Raw genomic sequence first — 15820 nt, 5'->3', positions numbered from 1 at the left:
TAAGAGATCAACCAAAGGACTTGTATGCATGCATATAAGCATAACCAATGGACATAAGACACTGGGGGGGCGGGGTAAGGGAGGCCAGGGGATTGTCAAGTGTGGGGGAAAAAAAGGAGAAACATGTAATACTCTTTGTAATAATTTAAGCAATAAAAATATATATTAAAAAAAAAAATAACTAACTCTGTTCTTTTTTTCTAATTAATTTATTTCCATAGTTATTTGCCAGGTGGGCTCTTTACTCCTGATAAAGGACTTTTTGTTTTCCTAAAATTCTAAAATATTCAGTTGAGCAATTCTCTCTCTCAGGGAACAAAAGCACTTAAAAGCTATGATTTTATATGTGAAAACACAGCTTAGCCCATATATCTTACTGTTGTTTTCTTACTTATTCTTTAAAGAATCAAGAAATCTTGATTTCTCTGTGACTCTACTGCTATTTAAAATTATCCCCTCCCCCCTCTCTTTTTATGACTTCCAAGTGGCTGTGCTTTCCTGTTTGTGTTCATATATTTATTGGTTACAGCGTGGCTATAGAATATAGCCTATACAATTTCTGCTTTTTGGAAGTTAAGGTTTCTTATATGCAATAAATTTTTATGAATATTTGTAGCTGGCAAGCATTTCACAGGCTGCAGATCCAGGTTTGGTAAAACAAAATATAATTGTTTCTGTTACAAATTTTTTCCTCTACTTTGGGTATCCATTACTCCTAATGACTATTAAAAATAAAACCCATCAACTATACACAAATATTAGCGAATTCCATGTAAACTCAGCAATTTTTGGATTTTCAGGATTTTCCCAGGCAATTATGGTTCCCCTTTCCCACCTTCTCCCTGGAGGTTGCATCTAAGTCAGGGGGAACTTCTGTAGCTTATAGGAGGGTCATCTAAATGTTCTGTGGTCACCACCTGCCCATTGGGCATCCCTTGAAACGTACATCTTCTTCCCCTCCCAGGCCTGTCACCGGCACAGATTATGCGGTCTTTCCCCCCCACACTGGCCAGTTTGGGTACAAGTACAACTGGCCCAGACCTCAAGGTCACTTCCACTCTGCCAGCCCTCTCCCAGCCACCTTCGTGAAACCTTTGCATACTCTGGTGCCCTAGTCCTTTGACAATCTTGATATCTATAGGCTGCTGTGGGCTGACTTCTGCAAGCATTGCTACCTCCCCATCCTCCACTTCTCAATTTCACTGACCGGTGGGAATGTGGAGGGTCCATACCCGCTTCCGGGGAGTTTCACCCGGGGGGTGGGGGGAGGAGCAGAGAGCAGGGCCCCTTCTCAAGAGACCCACACAGCATCTGATACTGGAACTTCCCGGACACGTCTATGCTGAGGCTGCGGGATCTGGATCCACGAGGTCTCGGCTGCTCTTGGGCACCACCTGGTGGTGGTTTGACAGCCCGGGGTAAATCCGGTTTGGGATGGTGGTGCTGTGCAAGTGATCCGCCACCTGGTGAGACTCCCAAAAAGAGCTACAGTCTCCCAGGACACGCCCGGTTAGATGGCGGTGCTCTGTGGGGTGGCTGGGGATACTGGCTACGGAGAATGCCGAGAGCACCACCTCCCACTTCCCGGTTCCAAAATAAGGTGGCCTGCGCTTCCACCGCCAGACCACTCCCATCCCCACCCACCAACAAAGATAACAACTCTAATCCCCACCTCAGCCCTTAGAAATAGAAACAGTCCCCACATTGGAATGCACCAAGTGGTACGGGCGTGTTACTGTTGGGTTTTACTCTTTATTTTTCCACTTGTGCTCTGAGCACTTGAAAGGTGGTAACAGCCCCTCTGACAAGTGGGGATCCAGGATGCTGAGTGCTGGGAACCCAGCAGCGGCGGGGGAGTGAGATCCCACCCCCCAGCCAGTCCACCCAGCCAACCGGGACATGGAGCCCAAGCTAACGGAGGAGGTGGGAGGGAGAGAGAAGGAGGTCCGATCAGACAGGAGCTCAGGCATTCAGAGCAGGGAATAGGAAACGTGGCTGGAGGGGTGTCCTGAGTCACAGAGGCTAGTATTCTCATCAGGAATTGCCCATGAGAATATAGGCACACTTAATTTTTTAATTTTTAATTTTACAGCCCCTCTGACAAGTGGGGATCCAGGATGCTGAGTGCTGGGAACCCAGCAGCAGCGGGGGAGTGAGATCCCACCCCCCAGCCAGTCCACCCAGCCAACCTGGACGTGGAGCCCAAGCTAACGGAGGAGGTGGGAGGGAGAGAGAAGGAGGTCCGATCAGACAGGAGCTCAGGCATTCAGAGCAGCGAATAGGAAACGTGGCTGGAGGGGTGTCCTGAGTCAAGGTGGCTAGTATTCTCATCGGGAATTGCCCATGAGAATATAGGCAACACTTAATTTTTTTTTCCTTAAGTTGTTTTGCTGGCATTAAATTTGCTAGCCTCCTTTATGCGCACATTTTAAAACAACATACCATATTGTGGGAGAATATGGAAATTTGGGGAAAGCATATTTTCTCTACCCATCTATCTTCTGTACAGAGATTACTGTTATTTGTGTATATACACCCGTTTCCTAGGGCTGCTGTAACAAATCACCACAAACCGGGTGGCTTAAAACAACAGATATTCATTCTCTCACAGTGATGGTGGCAAGAATCTACAGTCAAGGTGTGAGCAGGGCTGCACTCGCTCCAAAGGCTTCAGGAGAGCACCCTTCCTGCCTCTTACAGCTGCTGGTGGCCCCAGACAGTCCTCGGCTTGTGGCTGCATTACTCTAAGCTCTGACTTCATATGGCCATGGCTTTCTCTGTGTCTGTGCCTTCTCTTCTGTCCTTTGTAAGGTTATCAGATTTAGGGCACACGAGGATAATCTAGGCTGATCTCATCTCAAGATCACTCATTTAATTACAAGTATATCTACAAAGACCCTTTTGCCAAATAAGGTCATATTCATAGGTCCAGGTGTTAGGATGTAAAACACACACACACACACACCATGGAGGGAGGGAGAGGGAAGGAAGGGAACAGAAGAAGAGAGAGGGAGAGGGAGAAAGCACTCACACCCATAACTTCTTGGTACTGTAATAAATGCTATAGTGAATATTCTAGCAAGAATCTAAAGGTATGTAATGGGCATTTTATTGTTTTTGTTACCCCACATCCATGGTCCTTTCTGCTGATGACACTATCCTAACTATTCTTGGGGAACTAACCTTTCCTTATTGGATACTCTTTGGTGAAACCATTGATGAAGACGAACTGAACTTTTCTAGATTCAAAAATAGACATGAAACCCGACCTAAGCTAATTTTATGCTCACTCCATGGCAACTACATTTTAACCAAAATTATAAGACTGAAAACAGCAGTAGCTGATTCATCTAGGAGCTGATTCATCTAAGAGCTGATTCATTTAGTAGCTGATTCATCTAGTATATGAATCTCTGCTTTCTGTTACCTGATTCAGCAAGCAACCAACCCTAGAGCCACTTAAAGTTCCTAACCATTTTGGACCTGATTTTTCATCTTTCTCTTTCAGTGCTGTGAGCTGAGCCAAAAACTTATTTTTTTGTTGTTTTGTTTTGTCTGAGTTGATTTGTGTTTTTTTTGCAAACAAAGATCTTTAACTCCCACAAGGCAAATAATTGATTCACTTATTTTTTTCTTGTTTTCTATTAAAATATAAAGGGTGTCCCCGAAAAAAGTATACACACTTTAACTTGAACTTTTTTAGCTCAATTGTGGAAATAAAATGTATTTTATTTTGTTAATCCTCACCCAAGGATCCTTTTTTCTATTAATTTTTAGAGAAAGTGAAAGGAAGGGGGAAAGACAGAGACAGAGAAAAACAGTGATGTGAGAGAGACACATCGACTGGTTGCCTCCTCCATGTGCCCGACCAGGGCTGGGAATCGAACCTGCAACCCAGGTAAGTACCCTTGACTGGGAATCCAATCTGCAACCCTTCAGTGCACAAGCCAACGCTCTAACCATTAAGCACACCAGGCAGAGCTCAAGTGAATTTTTGAAAAAAATCATTTTATTGCTATTTTTTCATTTTGTTACTTTGCATTAAGAGAATTTAGTGAATTTATAGAGATCTTTCTGTACATGATGAATTTCTATAAATGTTTTTTGGATAATAAAAGAATAGGTATTCTCTATTTGTGGACAGAAAAATTCTGTGTGCCTATACATACACTATATACATTAAGCCAAACTTGTAACTGTGTTGTTCAAATCTCTTACTATTACCCTGATACCATAGCCAGACAAAGAGTCTACAAGAAAAGAAAACTACAGATCGATACTAGCAATCTGAATTCATTAAAAAGGATTATAACCACTACCAAGTGGGATTTACCTCAGAAATGAAAGGTTGATTCAACATATGAAAATTAATAAATGTACACATGACATTAATAGAATGAAGGGGAAACCCAGATGACCATTTCAACTGATGCAGAAAAAATTATTTGACAAAATCCAACACTCTTTCATGAGAAAAACACTCAACAAAATAGGAATGGAAGGAGATATACAAAAGGACACATACAAAAAGCCATAGCTAACATCCTCCTGAATGGTAAAAGACTAAAAGTGTTTTCCCTAACATCAGGAGAAAGAAAAGGATGCCTGTTTTCAACATTGCACTGGAAATTCTAGCTGGAGAAATTAGGCAAGAAAATGAAATAAAGGACATCTAAATTTAAAAGGAAGACGTAGATTTACATCTATACACAGATGGCATAAGTTTATCTATAGAAAAACTGAAAAATACACACACACAAACACACACAAATGTTAGATCTAATGAACAAACTCAGTGAAGTTGAAGGATGCAAAATTAACACATAAAATCCAGTTACATTTCTATATACTAGCAATAAATAATCCAAAAAGGAAATTAAGAAAACAATTTCATTTAAAATAGTCTCAAAAAAAAAATTTAGAAATGAAGTTGCCCTAGCTGGTTTGGCTCAGTGGATAGAGTGTCAGCCTGCGGACTGAAGAGCCCCAGGTTTGATTCCAGTCTAGAGCACATATGTCAGTTGCGGGCTGCAGGCCCTGGTCAGGGGCATTTGGGAAGCCACCAATCAATGTGTCTCTCTCACATCTGTATTTCTCTCTGTCTCTCCCTCTCCCTTTCATTCTCTCTAAAAATCAATGGAAAAAATATCCTCAGGTGAGGATTAAAAAAAGAAAAAAAGAAATGAAGTTAACTAAGTAGGCGCAAGATTTAAATAGTGAAAACTACAAAACATCATCAAAAAAAAAATTAAAGAACTAAATAAATGGAAAAACAACCCATGTTCATGGGTTGGAAAACTGATATACAGATTCAGTATAATTCCTATAAAAATCTCAATGTCATTTTTTGGTCACTTGTTTTTTTTCTTTTCAAAAGTAGAAAAGTGCATCCTAAAATTCATTTGGAATTTCAAAGGACCCTGAATAGCCAAATCAATTTTGAAAAATAAGAATAAAATTGGACTCACAAAAGTTATTACAAAGCTACAGCCCTCAAAACAGTGGTATTGGCATAAGGATAGACATATAGTCTAATGTAATACAATTGAAAGCAAGAAATAAATCCTCACATCTATGGTCAATTGATTTTTGACAAGGGTGCCAAAGCCATTCAAAGGAGAAAAAGTTAGTCTCTTCAACAAAGTATTTTGGAAAAACAGGATATGTACAGGCAAAAAAAAAAAAAAGAAAAGAAAAGAAAAGAAAAGGAAAAGAAAAATTGGATTTTACCTCACACCATATACAAAATTAAGTCAAAATGGGTCAAAAGCTTAAATTTTAAGAGCTAAAACTATAAAACTCTCACAGTTGTGCAACCATAACCACAAACCACAATCCAATTTCAGAACACTTCTGTTGCCCTCAAAAATTCCCTCAAGCTGACTTGCAGCTAATTCTTGCTTCCACCCTCTGTCTTAAACTTTGATTTGCTTTCTGCCTCTATTGTTGTGCTTTTTGTAGAAATTTTATGTAAATGGAATCATACAGTTATTTGTGCCTGGCTTCTTTCATGAGTTTCACCTATTTGTAGCTGGTATTAGGACTTCGTTTCTTTTTACTGTTTAGTGGTATTCCATTGTATATGCCACATTTGTTTATCCATTCAGCAATTTGATGGACATTCAAATTGCTTACATTTTGGGATTGTTGTGAATAATGCTACTGTTAACATTTGCATAGAAGTCATGTTTTTGTTTCTCTTGGGTACATACCTAGGAGTGGAATTAATAACTACCTAGATTTTACTATTAACAATTTACTGCCCTGGCTGGGTAGCTCAGTTAGTTAGTTAGAGTGTCATCCCAAAATGCCAAGGTTTTAGGTTTGATTCCTGGTCAGGGCACATACAAAAATCAACTAATAAATAAGTGGAACAACAATTCAATGTCTCTCTCTCTCTCTCTCTCTCTCTCTCTCTCTCCCTCCCTCCCTCCCTCCCTCCTCCTTCTTTCCCTATCTCCCTCCTTCCCTTTCTCTCTCTCTCTCTCAACCTATAACTAAAAAATTTTTCAAAAACAATTTACTATAATCACTTTATCACATATATAATAAAGTATATGTATCCACTTAGTCATCCCTCTATTCTTCCATTGATCCATTTAATTTTTAAAAAAATATATTTTATTGATTTTTTACAGCGAGGAAGGGAGAGGGATAGAAAGTTAGAAACATCGATGAGAGAGGAACATCGATCAGCTGCCTCCTGTACACCCCCCACTGGGGATATGGCCGCAACCAAGGTACATGCCCTTGACTGGAATCGAACCTGGGACCCTTCAGTCCGCAGGCCGACGCTCTATCCACTGAGCCAAACCGGTCAGGGCGATCCATTTAATTTTTTTTAAATATGCTTTTATTGATTTCAGAGAGATGAAGGGAGAGGGAGAGAGAGATAGAAACATCAATGATGAGAATCATTGATTGGCTGCCTCCTGCACACTCCCCACCAGGGATGGAACCCGCAACCCAGGCAGGCATGTGCCCTAACCGAGAATCAAACCATGACCTCCTGGTTCATGAGCCGATGCTCAACCACTGAGCCACACTAGCTGGGCTCCCTTTAATTTTTTGGATGCATTTTAAAGTAAATTACAGGCATGAAGACATATCTACCTAAATTCAAGTAATTTTTTAAAGAAAAGAAAATAATGAGTGGATCATTATTTTTTTAGAATAGTTTTAGATTTACAGAAAACTTATGAAGATATACCTACATCTAGCTTTCTCTATTATTATTTTACATTAGTGTAGAATGTTTGTTCACAATTACTGAACCAATATTGATATTAGCCAAAGTCAACACTTTATTCAAATATTAGTTTTTACTGAATATTCTTTTCCTGCTCAAGGATACTGTACTACATTTAGTCACCGTTTCTCCTTAGTGTCCTTTTGACAATGACCGTTACTCGGGCTTTCTTTGTTTTTTTATAACCTTGACATGTTTGAGGAGTACTGGCCATGTATTTTGTAAAATGTCCCTCAATTTGAGTTTGTCTCATGTCTTTTTCATGATTATACTGCTATTGCTGGTTTGGGGGAGGAAGACCACAGTGGTAAAGTGTTAGTCTCATCATCATATTATATCAAGGCTACATGCTATCAACATGACTCATCACTGTTGATATTGAACTTGATGTCCAGGATAAGGTAGTTTTTGTTAGGTTTCTCCATTGAAATGTTACTCTTTTTCCCCACTACATGCTGTGCAATTTGGAAGGAATTATCTATGCACAGCTCACACTTAGCAAGTGGGGAGTTATGACCACTTACTTGTTTATTAATAATTTATTTATAGCATGTGTACTCATAGATCATTATTTTATACTTTAGGTTATAATCCAATAGTACTTGATTTTGTTGCTCAATTTATTTTGCTTTGGCCACTGTGAGTACTTTCCGTTGTCTCCCATGTCTCTCTTTGACATACCCAATCATTGTGGGTGCTTTGGTTTTTTTTAAGCCTTTTTTAAAAACCTTCTGGCACTACAAGATGCTTCAGGCTATTTCCTGTTCCAGTTCTAGAATTAGCCGTTTCTCCAAGAAACCCTGGTTCTTTTATTGGAGAAAGGCATTAGAAACCAAAATCTGGGTAGTGGGTGTGCTTATGGCTACTGAGGTGCCTTTGCTTTTATCTATCTATCATCTATCTATCTATCTATCTATCTATCTATCTATCTATCTATCTATTTGATTTCAGAGAAGAAGGGAGAGGGAGAGGGAGAGAGAGACAGAAACATCAATGATGAGAGAGAATTACCGATCGGCTGCCTCCTGCACGCCCCATACTGGGGATTGAACCCACAACCTGGGCTTGTGCCCCCAACCGGAATCAAACCTGGGACCCTTCAGTCCGCAGGCCGACACTATCCACTGAACCAAACAGGCTAGGGCAGGCCTTTGTTTCTTGACCCTCTCAGAGGGCAGAGCTCAGGAATATATGTGTATAGACATATCTACAATTATTTGTCTATTTATCCTTCTGTATCTGGATTAAGATAAATATGAGTTCATATTGATGTCTCCAATGCCAATCAGTTACCACCCGATTCATTCTAGCCTTCCCCCTGCTCCCGTTTATTTGTAAATTCCCATTCCAATAGCAGGTTTCACACAGTGAAAGAAGTATTGCCCTCACAAAACAACTGATTTGATTACTTCTTCAGAAGCTTTCACCAAATAAACTAATTTATCTTCAAGCTACTCTGAATTGTTAGAAAGTCCTGCCCTGTTGCTATTGAAAAGGAAAATAGCAAGGCTTTCTTTTGGTTAAATGGCCTTAATGTGTAACAATTGCTATTTTACCCTGTTAGAATGTCTTGTGTAATTACATGATAAAGCAGTTCCAAAGTATCTTGTGTATCACATAGTTTTTGGCTGGAAAAGGTCTACTCTGTTTATTGTCAGCAATCCATGGCGCTATCTTATTATTATTTTTTTAAGGCTCCCGTTGTTTCTGCATATGTAAGGGTCTGATGTACAGGATACAGAAATAGCACATTTAATGATATCATTAGCCCAGCCAGCATGGCTCAATGGTTGAGTGTTGACCTGTGAACCAGGAGGTCACGGGTTTGATTCCCGGTCAGGGCATGTGCCCTGGTTACAGGCTCAATCCTCAGTGATTCTCTCTCATCATTGATGTTTCTATCTTTCTGTCTCCCTCTCCCTTCTCTCTGAAATCAATAAAGATACACTTTTTTAAAAGTAATATCATTAACCTTTTTACACATAGATCTTAATTCTAAAAACTGTTTTTCAGTAACACATTTTATGAAAGAAATTTTTATTTCTTCATCAAATGCCAAAAATCCTTCATCTTCTACCACTAAAAATAGCAATTTAGAGCAATGTTTTTATCAGGCTTTCTGTTTAAATTTTTGCATAGACTCAAAAGTAGAAGTAGCTATCTTCTTGAAACATTTTTTAAGTGAAGTCTGTTGTTTTGAAATTTGGTTAGAAGAAATGAATAGGTTTAGGATATCTAATTTTTCTCTGACATGTTCTCCTTTTATTCATAGTCTACATTCCTTGTTATATCTGGGTCAAAATTGTTTCAGCAGGGAAGCTGTTTTACATGATTGTAGAGTTTTCTTCCTCATAAAACTTGACTGTAACATAATGCTCCATCCCTACACTTGGTAGTCATTTGAAGCCCTTTATTCAAAAAGGTGAATCTATGGAGGCAATGACTGCGATGGAAGCTACAGTAATACAAAACTAAAAAAATAAAATAAAAAGCTACAGTGCTATAAAAGACTGCTCAGAAATACTTATGATGCATATAAGCATAACCAATGGACATAAGACACTGGGGGTAGGGGAGGCCAAGGGATTGTCAAGGGCGGGGGGAAAAAAGGAGACATATGTAATACTCTTTGTAATACTTTAAGCACGAAAACAATTTTAAAAATAAATAAATAAATAAATTAATTAATTTAAAAAAAAAAAAAGAAAAGAAATACTTATGCAATTCATCTGAAAAGGATAAAGGGATTAATATGATAGAAAAGACTTGGAAGTAGATCCAGGAGATCAAATGAACTATTTGTGGGAATTTTACTCAAAGAGACTAAAATGAGTAAAATTGCAGAAAGATGTTCTTAAACTGAAGAAAGATTTGAGTCTGCATAACAAAAGGGCTCATTAAATTTAAATTACTATGAACATATGGTAGATTCTCAATAAATTTTTGTGTAATAAATGATAAAAATACGATCTACACCTAAGCATAGCAAGTAGATCCAGCCAGAGACAAAATGAATTATCTACAAAATAAAAAACAGAGCAGCATTAGCCTGCTTTTGGGATCATGCTCGATATTAGAAAGGTGATAGACCATCATTTCAGAGTATCAAATTTAAAATTTCATGAGTCAATGATTCTATGCTTTATTAGAGTCTTGTTCATTAGAGAGGGCAACAGAAAGACACTTCTATACATTCAAGGGCTCAAAAAGTAGCAACTCATATAAATTCTCTGAAACTAACAAACTCAACGAAGTATTCCAGTTGAGAGATTAATCAAAATAAAGAACTCAAGTATATGAAAGATATGATATGATAAAAATATAACCACTGAGACCAGAAAACAGAGTTAATTCTTAAATACTTGGTTTCCCTGTTGATGAAATAGTAAGATGTCAAAAATAATTCCTGAAGGGTTAGATATGATGTATAAAATTAAATATAAATAAGTTAAATATAAAGGCCACATAAAATTTTAAAACTGGTGCCTGGGAAGGTGTGGAGGAAGGAATTAAAATGTGCCAAAGCTCTCATAAAATGGAGTCATCATTATACCATAATAACAACAACAATAAGGCAATATACTAAGTGCTTTATATTTAGCTGCTTTATTCCAGACTCTATGAACATAGGGATTATCTGAGTTGCTTGCCAGAACTAGCCCATTTCTTGGTTCATGTTAGGTATTCAACAAATATTTGTGCAAGGTTGACCAGACAATCCTATAAAAATAATCAAGGTTAAACATGTCATGTGACTTGGGCAAGGCTGCACAAGTTAAAGGCAGAAACACGATTCTGACCAGGCCCGCTTGCCTCCAAGTTCACAGTCACATTGTTTCCCCCAAAATGTAATGTGTACATTTACATTTCCAAATCAATAGGGGAAAAAGTACTAGTAAGTGGAACAAAAATATTTGGGTTAAAAGAAATAAATAAAGGGATAACAAAAGGAAGGAAGGAAGGAAGGAAGGAAGGAAGGAAGGAAGGAAGGAAGGAAGGAAGGGAGGGAAGGGAGGGAGGGAGGGAGGGAGGAAAGAAGGAAGGAAAAACACACACAAAAAAGCCAAGAAATAGGAGGCCTAATAGAAATGGGCAAAGAACATGAGTGAGCAACTCACAAAAGAAATAAATATACACAACCTCACTAAAACCTAAAGATATGAACGAAAATTAATATGGTGAAATGGACATGCTTATATGCTATTTGTAATATGGAATTATTCTAACCTTTTTTCAGAGGTCTTTTGGGCATTCTATTAAATAGTAGAATATTCTAGTACTTTTACCAGTTTCCAGGGCTTAAATTATGTTTTATTATAGAAATTAGAGGCCCAGTGCACAAAATTCGTGCACTCGGGGGAGTGGGGGAGGTCCCTCAGCCCGGCCTGCACCCTCTTGCAGTCCAGGAGCCCTGCGATCAATTGCCCTGCAAAGGGAGGCCCCACCCACCCACCACAGTCCACTGGTCAGGGGCCTGGGCCTCCCTCTTTGGGGCGATCATGGGGCGATGGCGGGGCCCCCTGACCAATCGCATTGCACCCACCTTGGCTGGCCTGACGCCAGTGTGTGTCATAGTGTGGTCATCCGGACAGTCGTTCTGCTGTTTGGTCATTCAGTCAATTTGCATATTACGCTTTTATTATTATAGAAGATATTCACATATACACAAAAGAAAGAGAATTATATAATGGACCACAATATACCTATCAACAAAAGAAAGTTCAAGTCCACCCGGTGTGCCTCAGTGGTTTAGTGTGCACTTATGAACCAAGAAGTGATGGTTTGATTCCTGGTCTGGGCACATGCCTAGGTTTTGAGCTCAGTAGGGGGCATGCAGGCGGTAGTAGATCAATGGTTCTCTCTCATCATTAATGTTTCTATCTCTCTCCCCCACTCCCTTCCTCTCTGAAATCAATATATATTTTTAAAATTTTTAAAAAGAAAGTTCAAAACTATAGGAAATGTTTATAAGAGTTTATTACAGTTTATTATTGAACCAAACTGAGGATATTCCCAGAAGCAATATCTCAACAGATTGAAAAAATGCTCTGGAGAATAGCAGTTTTGCGTTAGAAATGTGTAAGGAAGGTACATGAAATCCTCTGATGGTGTGGATTAAGGAGTGGGGAGAAAGCAAAGCAGTCCAATCTCTAGGACTTGGACAAGAGCAAAATGGAGAGAGACAAACTTTTACATTGGTGGGTACAGGATAGTTAACACTGAACGTACACAGTGTATAGAGTTAATATTTAACATTTACAGTGTATATAAATAGTTAACATTTAACATGCGCCTGTGAGGGTGGTTAGGCCTTGAGGGGTCTGGGAAAGAAGATTACTTTGGTATTTCAAAGGTCTGTTATCCTAGATTTATAAGAACAATGAATGAGACTCCTTTAAGATAAAGGTTAACCTTTTAGTAAGAAAAATATAAGCCTGGGGTGTGATTACCACTGTGGCCTGTCCAGTTAGGAATGTATAATCAGATCATTTTGTGTAGTTACTTCTGTGGCTTTTGAGCTTGTCAGGTTTCCTACATAGCTATACCTATAATCTAGATTCAATAATTATCCAGAGTTTGCCTCCATTGCTTTATCTATCCCTGTTTGCTTCCCCTCCTCCCTTTTTTGTTACTTGAGTACTCTAAAGCATATCCCAGCCTTCATATCACTTTACTTTGTCTAAAAAATTTAATTATTTTCTTACATAACCATATTCCATTATTACACCTAAAATTAATAACAAATCCTCAACATCATCTAATATCCAAACTATATTGAAATTTCCTCAATTACCTAAAAAAGGGGTTTTTTTACATTGCTTTGTTTGAATCAGAATTCAAACATATTAATTGAGTTATTATGTCTTTTTAGTGTGAAGCAGTTCTTCTGACCTTTTTTTCATGCACTGACTCAAAGAAACTGATCAATGCTCTCACATTCTGGATTTTTCTACTTAAAAAAAATATATTTTAAATCCTCACCTGAAAATATTCTTTTTAATTGATTTTAGAGAAAAAGGAAGGGAGAGGGAGAGAGAGAAACATCGATTGTTTGCCTTCCTTCACATACCAACCGGGGATTGAACCTGCAACCTGGGCATGTGACCTAATTGGGAATCAAACCTGCGACCTTTTGGTGTATGGGACAATGCTCCAACCAACTGAGTCACACTGGCCAGGATGGATTTTTTTACTCTTTTAATTCAATTTAATTTGTCTTTTTGTTACTGGGTTGTAAATATGGTTAATTAAAAAAAATGTTTTTATTGATTTTTTTTAGACACAGGAAGGGAGAGGGAGAGAGAGATAGAGACATCGATGATGAGAGAGAATCATCGATTGGCTGCCTCTTGCACACCCTCTACTGGAGATCAAGCCCAAAACCCAGGCATGTGACCTGATCAGGAATTGAATCCTGACCTCCTGGTTCATAGGTCAACGCTCAACCATCAAACCACACTGGCCAGGCAGTAAGGTTAGTTTTTTTTTAATTTGCTATTCAGAAATCATTTCAGATTTTCAAAATGATGGAAAAATAGTATCAAGAACTCCTACACACCTTTAACCCAGATTTCTCCAATGTTAACATTTTACCACACTTGCTTTATTCATTCTATTTTGTTGAAGATAAGATGCCCTTTACCTCTAAATACTTCAGTGTATTTCCAAGAACAAGGACATTTTTTTTTATAACAACAGGGTAATGGTCAAAATCAGAAAATAATGCAAGGTCACGAACTAATCTACAGATTTTATTCAAATTTCACCAATTTTTCTTCTAATGTCCTTTGTCAGATTTAGGCTTTCAAGTCTATTTTAATATTTCTTACCTTTCAGGCATTTGTACCTAAAAAAAAAGTTACTACCAATTGCTATTACTAGTCCCCAAACTTGTTTGCACATTAGAATCACCTGGAGATCTTTTAAAAATTCCTAGAGAAAATTCTTAAGGAAAACAAAGCTGAAGGGATCACACTTTCTGAATTCAAACTATATTGCAAAGCTATAGTAATTAAAACAGTATGGTACTGGCATACTGTACAAGAACACACAATAGAGAAAGGACAGTCCCTTCAATCAGTGATGTTGAGAAAATTTGACAGCCACATGCAAAAGAATAAAACTGGACTTTTATGTTACACTATACACAAAAATTAAGTTAAAATGGATTAAAGACTTGAACTCAACACTGGAAACCATAAAACTCCCAGAAGAAAACATAAGCAGTGAGCTCCTTGACACAGGTCCTGGTGATGGTTTTTTATTCTGACACCTAAAGCAAAAGCAATACAAGCAAAAATAAGCAAATGGGACTACACCAAACTAAAAGCTTATGTACAGTAAAGAAAACCATCAACAAATGAAAAGGCAACCTACTGAGTGGGAGAAAATACTGTATTTGCAAATCATACATCTGACAAGGGGTTAATATCCAAAATACATAAAAAACTCATACATCTCAACAGCAAAAATAAAATAAAATAAAATAAAATAATAATAATAATAATAAAATAAGAACAAACACAAAACAATCCGATTTAAAAATGGGTAGCCTGGCTGGTGAGGCTCAGGGGTTAAGCATCAACCTATGAAGCAAAAGGTCAAGGCACATGCCGGGGTTGCAGGCTCAATCCCCAGGGGAGTGCCTGCAAGAGGCAGCTGATCAATGATTCTCTCTCATCCTTGATGTTTCTATTTCTCTCTCTCTCTCTCCCTTCCTCTCTGAAATCAATAAAATATATATATATATTTTAAATGGGCAGAAGAGCCCTAGCCAGTTTGGCACAGTGGATAGAGCGTTGGCCTGTGGACCAAAGGGTCCTGGTAGGATTCCGTCAAGGGCACCTACTTTGGTTGCACGCTCCTCCCCCACCTGAGCCCTGGTCACGGCTCCTGCAGGAGGCAGCCGATGGATGTGTTTCTCTCACATTGATGTTTCTGTCTGTCTTTCCTTCTCTCTTCCACTCTCCCTGAAAATCAATGGGGAAAAAAATCCTCAGATAAGGATTAACAAACAAAAATTAAAATTAAAAAAAAATTGGGCAGAAGATATGAGTAGACATTTTTCTAAAGAAGGAATACAGATGGACAAGTACAAGGCCGAAATGTGAGTTTCCTGAACCACAGGCCCGGAGAGGACTTAGGTGACCATCTCCATAAACTTCAAGCTGGGAGTAAACCCAATCGCCCACTAGGAAGAGTGCAGCATGAGTGGGTACAGAATCCCGGGGTACACAGGCCTTTAGGAAATGGGGGAGTAAGAAATCTGGCACTGGCACCAACTTGCTTAGGGCCTGATAAGGAAGAAGAGGTTTTTACATCACTTGGAGGAGCGACTGTGGTTCTCCTGAAGGTACCTCCTGTAACTCACAGGGCGGTGAGTTCCCCAGACCCAGTAGAGACCCCAAAGTCTAACTTGGCATGGGCTTCAGTTAGGGCTTTGGCTAAAAGAGGATGCGAGCCACGGTGCAAGCTGGCCTGACCACGAGGAAGTCACTTGTGCAAGGAAGTCGGGTCTGGACTTCGGAGGAGAATGCGTGCCGGCGGGGAACTGAAGGTGCAGCCGTGCCA

The sequence above is a fragment of the Myotis brandtii genome, unplaced genomic scaffold (genome assembly GCF_000412655.1).
Source record: "Myotis brandtii unplaced genomic scaffold, ASM41265v1 scaffold251, whole genome shotgun sequence".
NCBI classification, from domain to species: domain Eukaryota; kingdom Metazoa; phylum Chordata; class Mammalia; order Chiroptera; family Vespertilionidae; genus Myotis; species Myotis brandtii.
This window is presented reverse-complemented; position numbering follows the sequence as displayed.